Source organism: Dermacentor andersoni, chromosome 1, assembly GCF_023375885.2.
Source record: "Dermacentor andersoni chromosome 1, qqDerAnde1_hic_scaffold, whole genome shotgun sequence".
NCBI lineage: Eukaryota > Metazoa > Arthropoda > Arachnida > Ixodida > Ixodidae > Dermacentor > Dermacentor andersoni.
The window spans coordinates 64409245-64416711 of NC_092814.1; positions in this window are offsets into that span (position 1 = coordinate 64409245).

Here is a 7467-nt window from a genome sequence, read left to right on the forward strand (position 1 = left end):
AAACGAAGGCCTATCTGCACATTGTAAGTTAGAAAAACTTATAACAGAAGAAAGTGTGCTGCATTTCAATACTAATAAAAAGACCAGGAACCGTGTACTTTAATAGAAGGTCACATGATAGGCCGCTTATGAATCCTAATATTTTTGTCGCGTGGAGCACCAAAGGTCATTTTTCGCTACTTTTAGTGAAGAATTCAGAAAATAAATCCATGTTTAATGAGAACAACATGGCTCGTTTTAACCAATACAATAGCCAATCTTTCCATCAGTGGGGTCATCGCGATTCATGTTCTGAGCGGCTATCTGTCCCTTTAAAAGCACCAGTGTGTCCGAATGAAAACAAAAACTAAAAACAAAAAAAAAATATTTTTGACCGAACGAAAATGTAACCGAAATGTTTCTTTTGTTTGTGAGCGAAACCGAAATACATTTTATCGGTTCTCGGTTCAAGGGGAAAGTCAGCAATCTGAAACAACCGATGTCGGGCAATGTCAGCATTAGCACGTATCTCAGGCAGGGATAGTGTGAGCAATAGCCGATCGAGCGTTCCACTAATCTAAGCCTGTCACTCGGTGCACTAGTAAATCGGCATCGTAGCAAAACCCAGGGCTTGCGCGCTGAAGAGCTTATCGTTTCGTTTTCTGTGGGTACAATGCATTGTTACTAAAGTTTTATCATTCATTTATGTTCGTTTAAGTTGGTTTTATCAGTACAGCGGTTTAGCATTTTGGCAAGTATACTCAATGACCTGCTGCTTCCGAGATCGTGCTTGGTGCCTTGACTCAAGCCACCAAGCATGATCTCGGAACTCACAGTGGGAAAAATTAATACTTTTTTTATCGTTACGTTGCTTCGAAAATTCTTGCATGTAAACAAAAACTGTTATGAACCGTTACGGATCTTTCTCTTTTTTTTTTCTTTTTCGTTCCGGTGCAGAACCAGGGCGGAACTTTTTTTTTTTTTCAGTGGAACAAAACTAAAACCAGAATGAAAAACATTTTGTTCCGATGCCCTGAAGAGCACTAAACTTTCAGAGGCTAAATTGTTTGCCAGGGTAGCCATCACCCTGTTGCACTTTGTCCGCATTCTTCAACCGGCCACACAATGAAAAGGACAGACTCAGACAATAAGCGTGTGACAAGCATGTGGGAAAGTTGGAACCCTTTAACTTGAATTGGACTGCCTTTACTTTCTTGCAAAAGGGTGTATGTGCACCTATTGATTATGATGCACGTAGTGTGCCTACACACGGGCATACACGGGGAAGGTGGGCGATAGAAATTCAAGACAATGAGCAAAACGAGAGTGAGGTAAAAGCGAGAGCCAACATTTCGACAAGTGAACTTGTCTTTTTCAAGGCCTTGAAGAAGACGAGTCCACTTATCGAAACGTTGGCTCCCGCTTTTACGTTGTTCTTGTTTTGTGCATAGATGGGCATGAAATTTCCAAGGACAACTGTCGATTCTGTGCAATAATGTGCAAACGTAATGGCAAATCATTTAAGATGAGTAAGTAATTGCATCCTAAGACAAACAGTCCTAGTTACATTAGTACTCTTCTAGAGAAAGGTAATTATTCCGAGTACAATACAACAATTTTTAGCCTTTCATTATGCCTTAAATGACTGCCCACAGAAGTAGCACGGGGTGAATAAATGTTGTGTCTGTGTGGAAATCCCTTCACGGCTGTGTAGAGTGCACAAACAGCCAGCTCCGGTGTGCGGGCAATGCCCAGGGGTACCTGGTGGGTTTGTGATAGCGCGCCCATATGCACACGAGGCCATACATATGTGTAACACTGGCAAGTTGCTTTCTGAAAATGTCGCTTGATCAGGCTCTGCATTTTGCCAGTGCAGGCCATTCACATGCTCTACACAACATTGAGCGGGTCTCTATAGGCAAAAGGAAAGGTAATCAAAGTGCATTGTTTGGGTTGATGATTCCTAAAATTCTGGTGTATGTTGACTATAAAGGCAATAGTAATTATTAGAGCTTGCAAGTCCAGCAACATTTTGCTACAGAACATGCTGGTCAGTAATATTCTTTTGCTTCTACCAGTCTACTCTTAATTGCTTCCAACATGAGCTACATTTTATGCAGTTATGCGTTTGCCTCAATGTTGAATTATTAAGAAACTAGCATTTTGATGCTGATTTTATGTCAGCAACAGCATGTGCATGCAATGCTTGTCACATGGATGGTAGTTTCCAGTATATGGAAAAAAAGTTCAAGGTGCAGTCATGCTTTGAATATATCATTTCAACACCCGTGAAAGACACAAAGAGGAGCAGTGATAAAATTACCTGCAGAAAAATGATATATGACAGCAAACATAGTGGCTGTGCTTAAGGGTGTACATCAGGTTGCCTGGCTGCAGCAAACGCACGTGACAATTTCCAGTCGCGAAGGCACAACACCTCACATGTTCACAGCACAACACTGTATCCATGCTTGACCTGCAGATGACTTGCAGTCCTCTTGGAGCAGCATTTTGTGCTGCGAATGTGTGAAAAACTTGGGATAAGTAGGAGCTCTATTTACAAGACAAATGCTGCATTGGCACACTTCCAGGTCTGAAGCAAAATTACAGTCATCACCAAGGACATAACGCCTGGTTACTGTATTCTGCAATAACACACAATGGCATAGCCAGATGCTTTCTTCTGTGATTGCCAAGAGGTGCATGGCAAGATGAGTTAGGGGTCAGTTGGTGTGAAAGCTTTCACACACAGAAAACGGCATTTAGGGCCGCTACTCAGTTATCCACCACCACCCATGGCATAGGGTGATGGTGGTTCTTTTGTAGCATGGCACAGGAAAAAAGGGCAAGGTACATTATAGCAGAATGATATAAATTTTTAACATTCATAATGCTGTTTCAAAGTTGCAGCATACATTTGGCTGATTGTGCAATAATGATTGGAGCATTAAACCAGGATGAGAAAGTGAAACTGAGGGCTTTGTGTAGTGCATATAAATACATAAAGTAATCATCACCCTTAGTTCTTGCATTGTGCAATGCATCTCTCAAATAGACACATTTAGTTAGTTGCATGATCAATGCGTGCCTGCTGGTGGTCCGCCCACATGTGCAATGCATCTCTCAAATAGACACATTTAGTTAGTTGCATGATCAATGCGTGCCTGCTGGTGGTCCGCCCACAAAGCTATACTTTTCTTTTTGATTTCAGATGCTCCAGTTCAGCCTTTCCAAAAATAAAGTAAACTTAGCACAAAAGTTGTAACACTTTACTCTGAAAACATATTGTACATATTAGGAAAAATTTCAAATGCAATAGTAAAAAAGAAGTTCAGCAACATTTCAAAAATTAAAAATGCTATATTAAAGACAAAACATAGTTAATAGAATGGCTACCTAGGCCATTATAATGTAACAATTCATTTCACTTGCTCCTATTGCTTTCTTATTGTCCAACACTCACAGCCAGGCAATTGCTGTGATAACGCGAGCAGGGTGCCACTTAGAACACTGATGATGAGCGACAAGGCAAAGAATTTAAATAGAGTTGTTTAATTATACCGGCCCTGAATACGCCTTTCTTCGAACAACTCAACATATCTGCAGCTTGTGCAGAGTAATAGCTGAAAAGCTTATGAAGACTTTTCACACACTGTTCATACTGTAGTTTGTGCAGACCAATTAGTAGCTAAATTCTCGAAGAACAAGGACAAAGATCAATTTGTAATAATAGCCTTGAAATTGTTATACACATATTTTACATACACTTCTACCTGCAACCTAGTGCAAAGGAGTTTAAATGTGGAGTACACTACATTTAAAACCTTTATTTCATTTGTTATACATATGACTGTACATAACTTGTAAATTTGTAAATTTGTCACCAAAGTGACTGTTTCAGCAGGGTCTGAAAAAACACAGAATAAGAATTGGCAGGTCAGACATGCCCATTCCCTTCTGCTACCATATGGCAACTACTCCTTTAAATCGACCTGCAGAAATGGACAGTTCCTTTCCACTTAAATAATAACCCATGTTCTTTCAATTCAGTTATTTTAATTATGTTTGTACACATTGCATCAGCTTAAATAGCATTTTTGAATATGGTAATTCTCTTGCAAAAGCATAACAAAATTCCCCAAACTTAGTCAGACCGATAAGACTAGTGCAAAACCCTCCCTCAAATTTTCTGATGTGGTAATTCTTGAGCAGGGAAGTGAAAGCCATGAAGAAGTAGTCACATCTGTGGATCTACCAATTCATTAAGCCAGACTACATACATGCATGCAGTTTCACTGTTATACGAGGGCAAATCGGAAAGTTGTTTTATCAGCCAAAATAAGGTACATACAGGTAATTACAAATATATGTATTCTCCGACCTTGCACTATTTTTTTCCCATTGAAGCACTAAATTTGAGATGTGCTTGCGGTAGAATTCATCTGGCTGACTGGAACCGAACGCTCATAGTCATGCATGTCTTCACGGCCTTTTGCGAACTCGCGACACCACCACCTCACACTTCTCAAAGCGAGACAGCTTTCTCCATACGTGGGCTGCATTTCCCTGTGGATTTCGATGAGCGTTCATCCCTTGCTCCATAGAACATGAATCACTTCGTTGCTCGTACGCCGTGGACATGTGAACCAATGTTACTAGACTAGGGTTCAGTTTTCGAACTCCTGTGACTGCGTCGACCCACCACTGATCCTCGCATCTCGTGGTGCTGCTGTCGCACTTTGCTCGGTCAGCACAGCGCAGACGGGGCAGCGAAGCACCGTCCACAACTGTTCATGCGTTTTGGCAGTGTGTGTTTTGATGCAGTCTCGGTGCTTTTTGCGACACTCTTGTGCATTTTCAATACCATGTGCATTTTGACGAGTGTACCGCCCGTGTCATCCAATTTCATTTGGTGACGCGAGTGCATATCTATGCTCCATTCCTGCAGCGAGAACCTGCCTGGAATGTGCAAGTCTGCTCGCAAGAGAGCAAAGCTCACATAGGTTTTAACATTGCACTTGTGAATGTGGAGCTCAATGAAAGAAATAGTGCTAGCTTCATTTCTTTTTATCCTGAAATGGAGTGCTGGGAGTGTGTATATACAGGGTGTCCCAGCTAACTTTAGCCAAAGTTTTAAGATATGTGAAAACCACATAGCTGGACAGAACCAATGTAATTTTGCTTGCCATCACTTGGAGATGCTCAATTTATTTATTTTTTTCATTCCACCTAGTTAAGTAATTAGTCTTAATTAATCAATTCCTCAAATATGATAATTAGATTAAAAGTGTCAATGAGAAAAATGTAGAGCAACATGAAAAACTACCAATACAGCTTTCTGTTGCTCAATACGTGCTACATAAAAGTGTTTTTCCGAGCGTGAAAGTAGCCTGCAAATGCACACGAAATTGCTGCACGACTGGCCACATGAGGCACTTTGCGTGTATTCCCGGGCTTCTTTCACATTCGGAAAAACATGTTTATGTAGCACGTATTGAGTAACAGAAAGCTCTATCAGAAGTTTTTCATGTCGCTCTACAATTTTCTCATTTACACTTTTGATCTAATAATAATATTCGAGAAGTTCATTAATTAGTTAAGACTAATTATCTAATTCGCCCTAATGAAAACAATAATTTGAGTTTCTCCAAGCGACGGCAAATAACATTACCTTGGTTCTGTCCAGCTACAAGACATTTGCATATTTTCAAACTCTCACTAAAGTTAGCTGGGGCACCCTGTATAGACCTTTTCATGGGGCGAGGAGGATAGGGCGCGCGGAGAGCCTTTTCTCCTCTCTGGCTTGGGTGACCTGGCATGGCGCTGCTTGAAAGTATTGCTGTCGCGTGCTGCAGAACGATTTTGGAATGTTTTAGATCATACTTTGTGAAATTTACGCCATGTCCATTCATATAAGGTCATTGGGGAAGTATTTCGGTGCATCGGTAACCACATTAGGCATAAATATGTCTTGGGGGGTGCAAAAATGTGATGCGCTCAATCAGCCACGGTGTACGCACATTATCAGTCGCGGTGTGTGTATGTGTTGTGAACTATTTTGCTTATATTGGTTTTAATTCAACAAAGAAACCGGGTGTCTCTGTATTACCAGCATTAAATAATAAATCAGCTTACTGTCTGATCGCTTGGCGTAGGGAGTAAAACATAAGAGCGCATGCTCGTGCACGGCCAACCTATAAGGCAACCACAAAACATCTAAGTGGCAGGCGCTATCAAATATTTGTGATGCACCGGCATCGTTCTCGCGCATTTCAAGTCTAGTAGGCTTGAAATTACTATATGTCTACGTTAGCCTTCCTGCATGAGGCCGATGGCACTGCTCGACACAGCGATCACTGCGGTTGGTGAACCAGCACGATACATATGTAAGCTGTGCACTTCGGCATTGCCTTTTTGGCCTGTATATACAGCCATAATATGTGAGAGGGATCGCATAAAAAGAATGCGATGGCTATTTTTGAGGGCAAAATTTCCGTAGTACGTGTGAGTTCGTCGTAGAGAACGGAACGAACACAAACCCCCCAAAAAATTCGGTTATCATCCTCTTTCTCGCAAAAGTAAGAGAAAATGGGCTAACGCCGCAATGATCATCATCATCAGCCTGGTTACGCCCACTGCAGGGCAAAGGCCTCTCCCATACTTCTCCATCTACCCCGGTCATGTACTAATTGGGTCCATGTTGTCCCTGCAAACTTCTTAATCTCATCCGCCCACCTAACTTTCTGCCGCCCCCTGCTACGCTTCCCTTCGCTTGGAATCCAGTCCGTAACCCTTAATGACCATCGGTTATCTTCCCTCCTCATTACATGTCCTGCCCATGCCCATTTCTTTTTCTTGATTTCAACTAAGATGTCATTAACTCACGTTTGTTCCCTCACCCAATCTGCTCTTTTCTTATCCCTTAACGTTACACCTATCATTCCTCTTTCCATAGCTCGTTGCATCGTCCTCAATTTAAGTAGAACCCTCTTCGCAAGCCGCCAGGTTTCTGCCCCGTACGTGAGTACTGGTAAGACACAGCTGTTATACACTTTTCTCTTGAAGGATAATGGCAACCTGCTGTTCATGATCTGAGAATGCCTGACAAACGCACCCCAGCCCATTATTCTTCTGATTATTTCAGTCTCATGATCCGGATCCGCAGTCACTACCTGTCCTAAGTAGATGTATTCCCTTACCACTTCCAGTGCCTCACTACCTATCGTAAGCTGCTGTTCTCTTCCGAGACTGTTAAACATTACTTTAGTTTTCTGCAGATTAATTTTTAGACCCACCCTTTTGCTTTGCGTCTCCAGGTCAGTGAGCATGCATTGTAATTGGTCCCCTGAGTTACTAAGCAAGGCAATATCATCAGTGAATTGCAAGTTACTAAGGTATTCTCCTTAACTCTTATCCCCAATTCTTCCCAATCCAGGTCTCTGAATACCTCCTGTAAACACGCTGTGAATAGCATTGGAGAGATCGTAT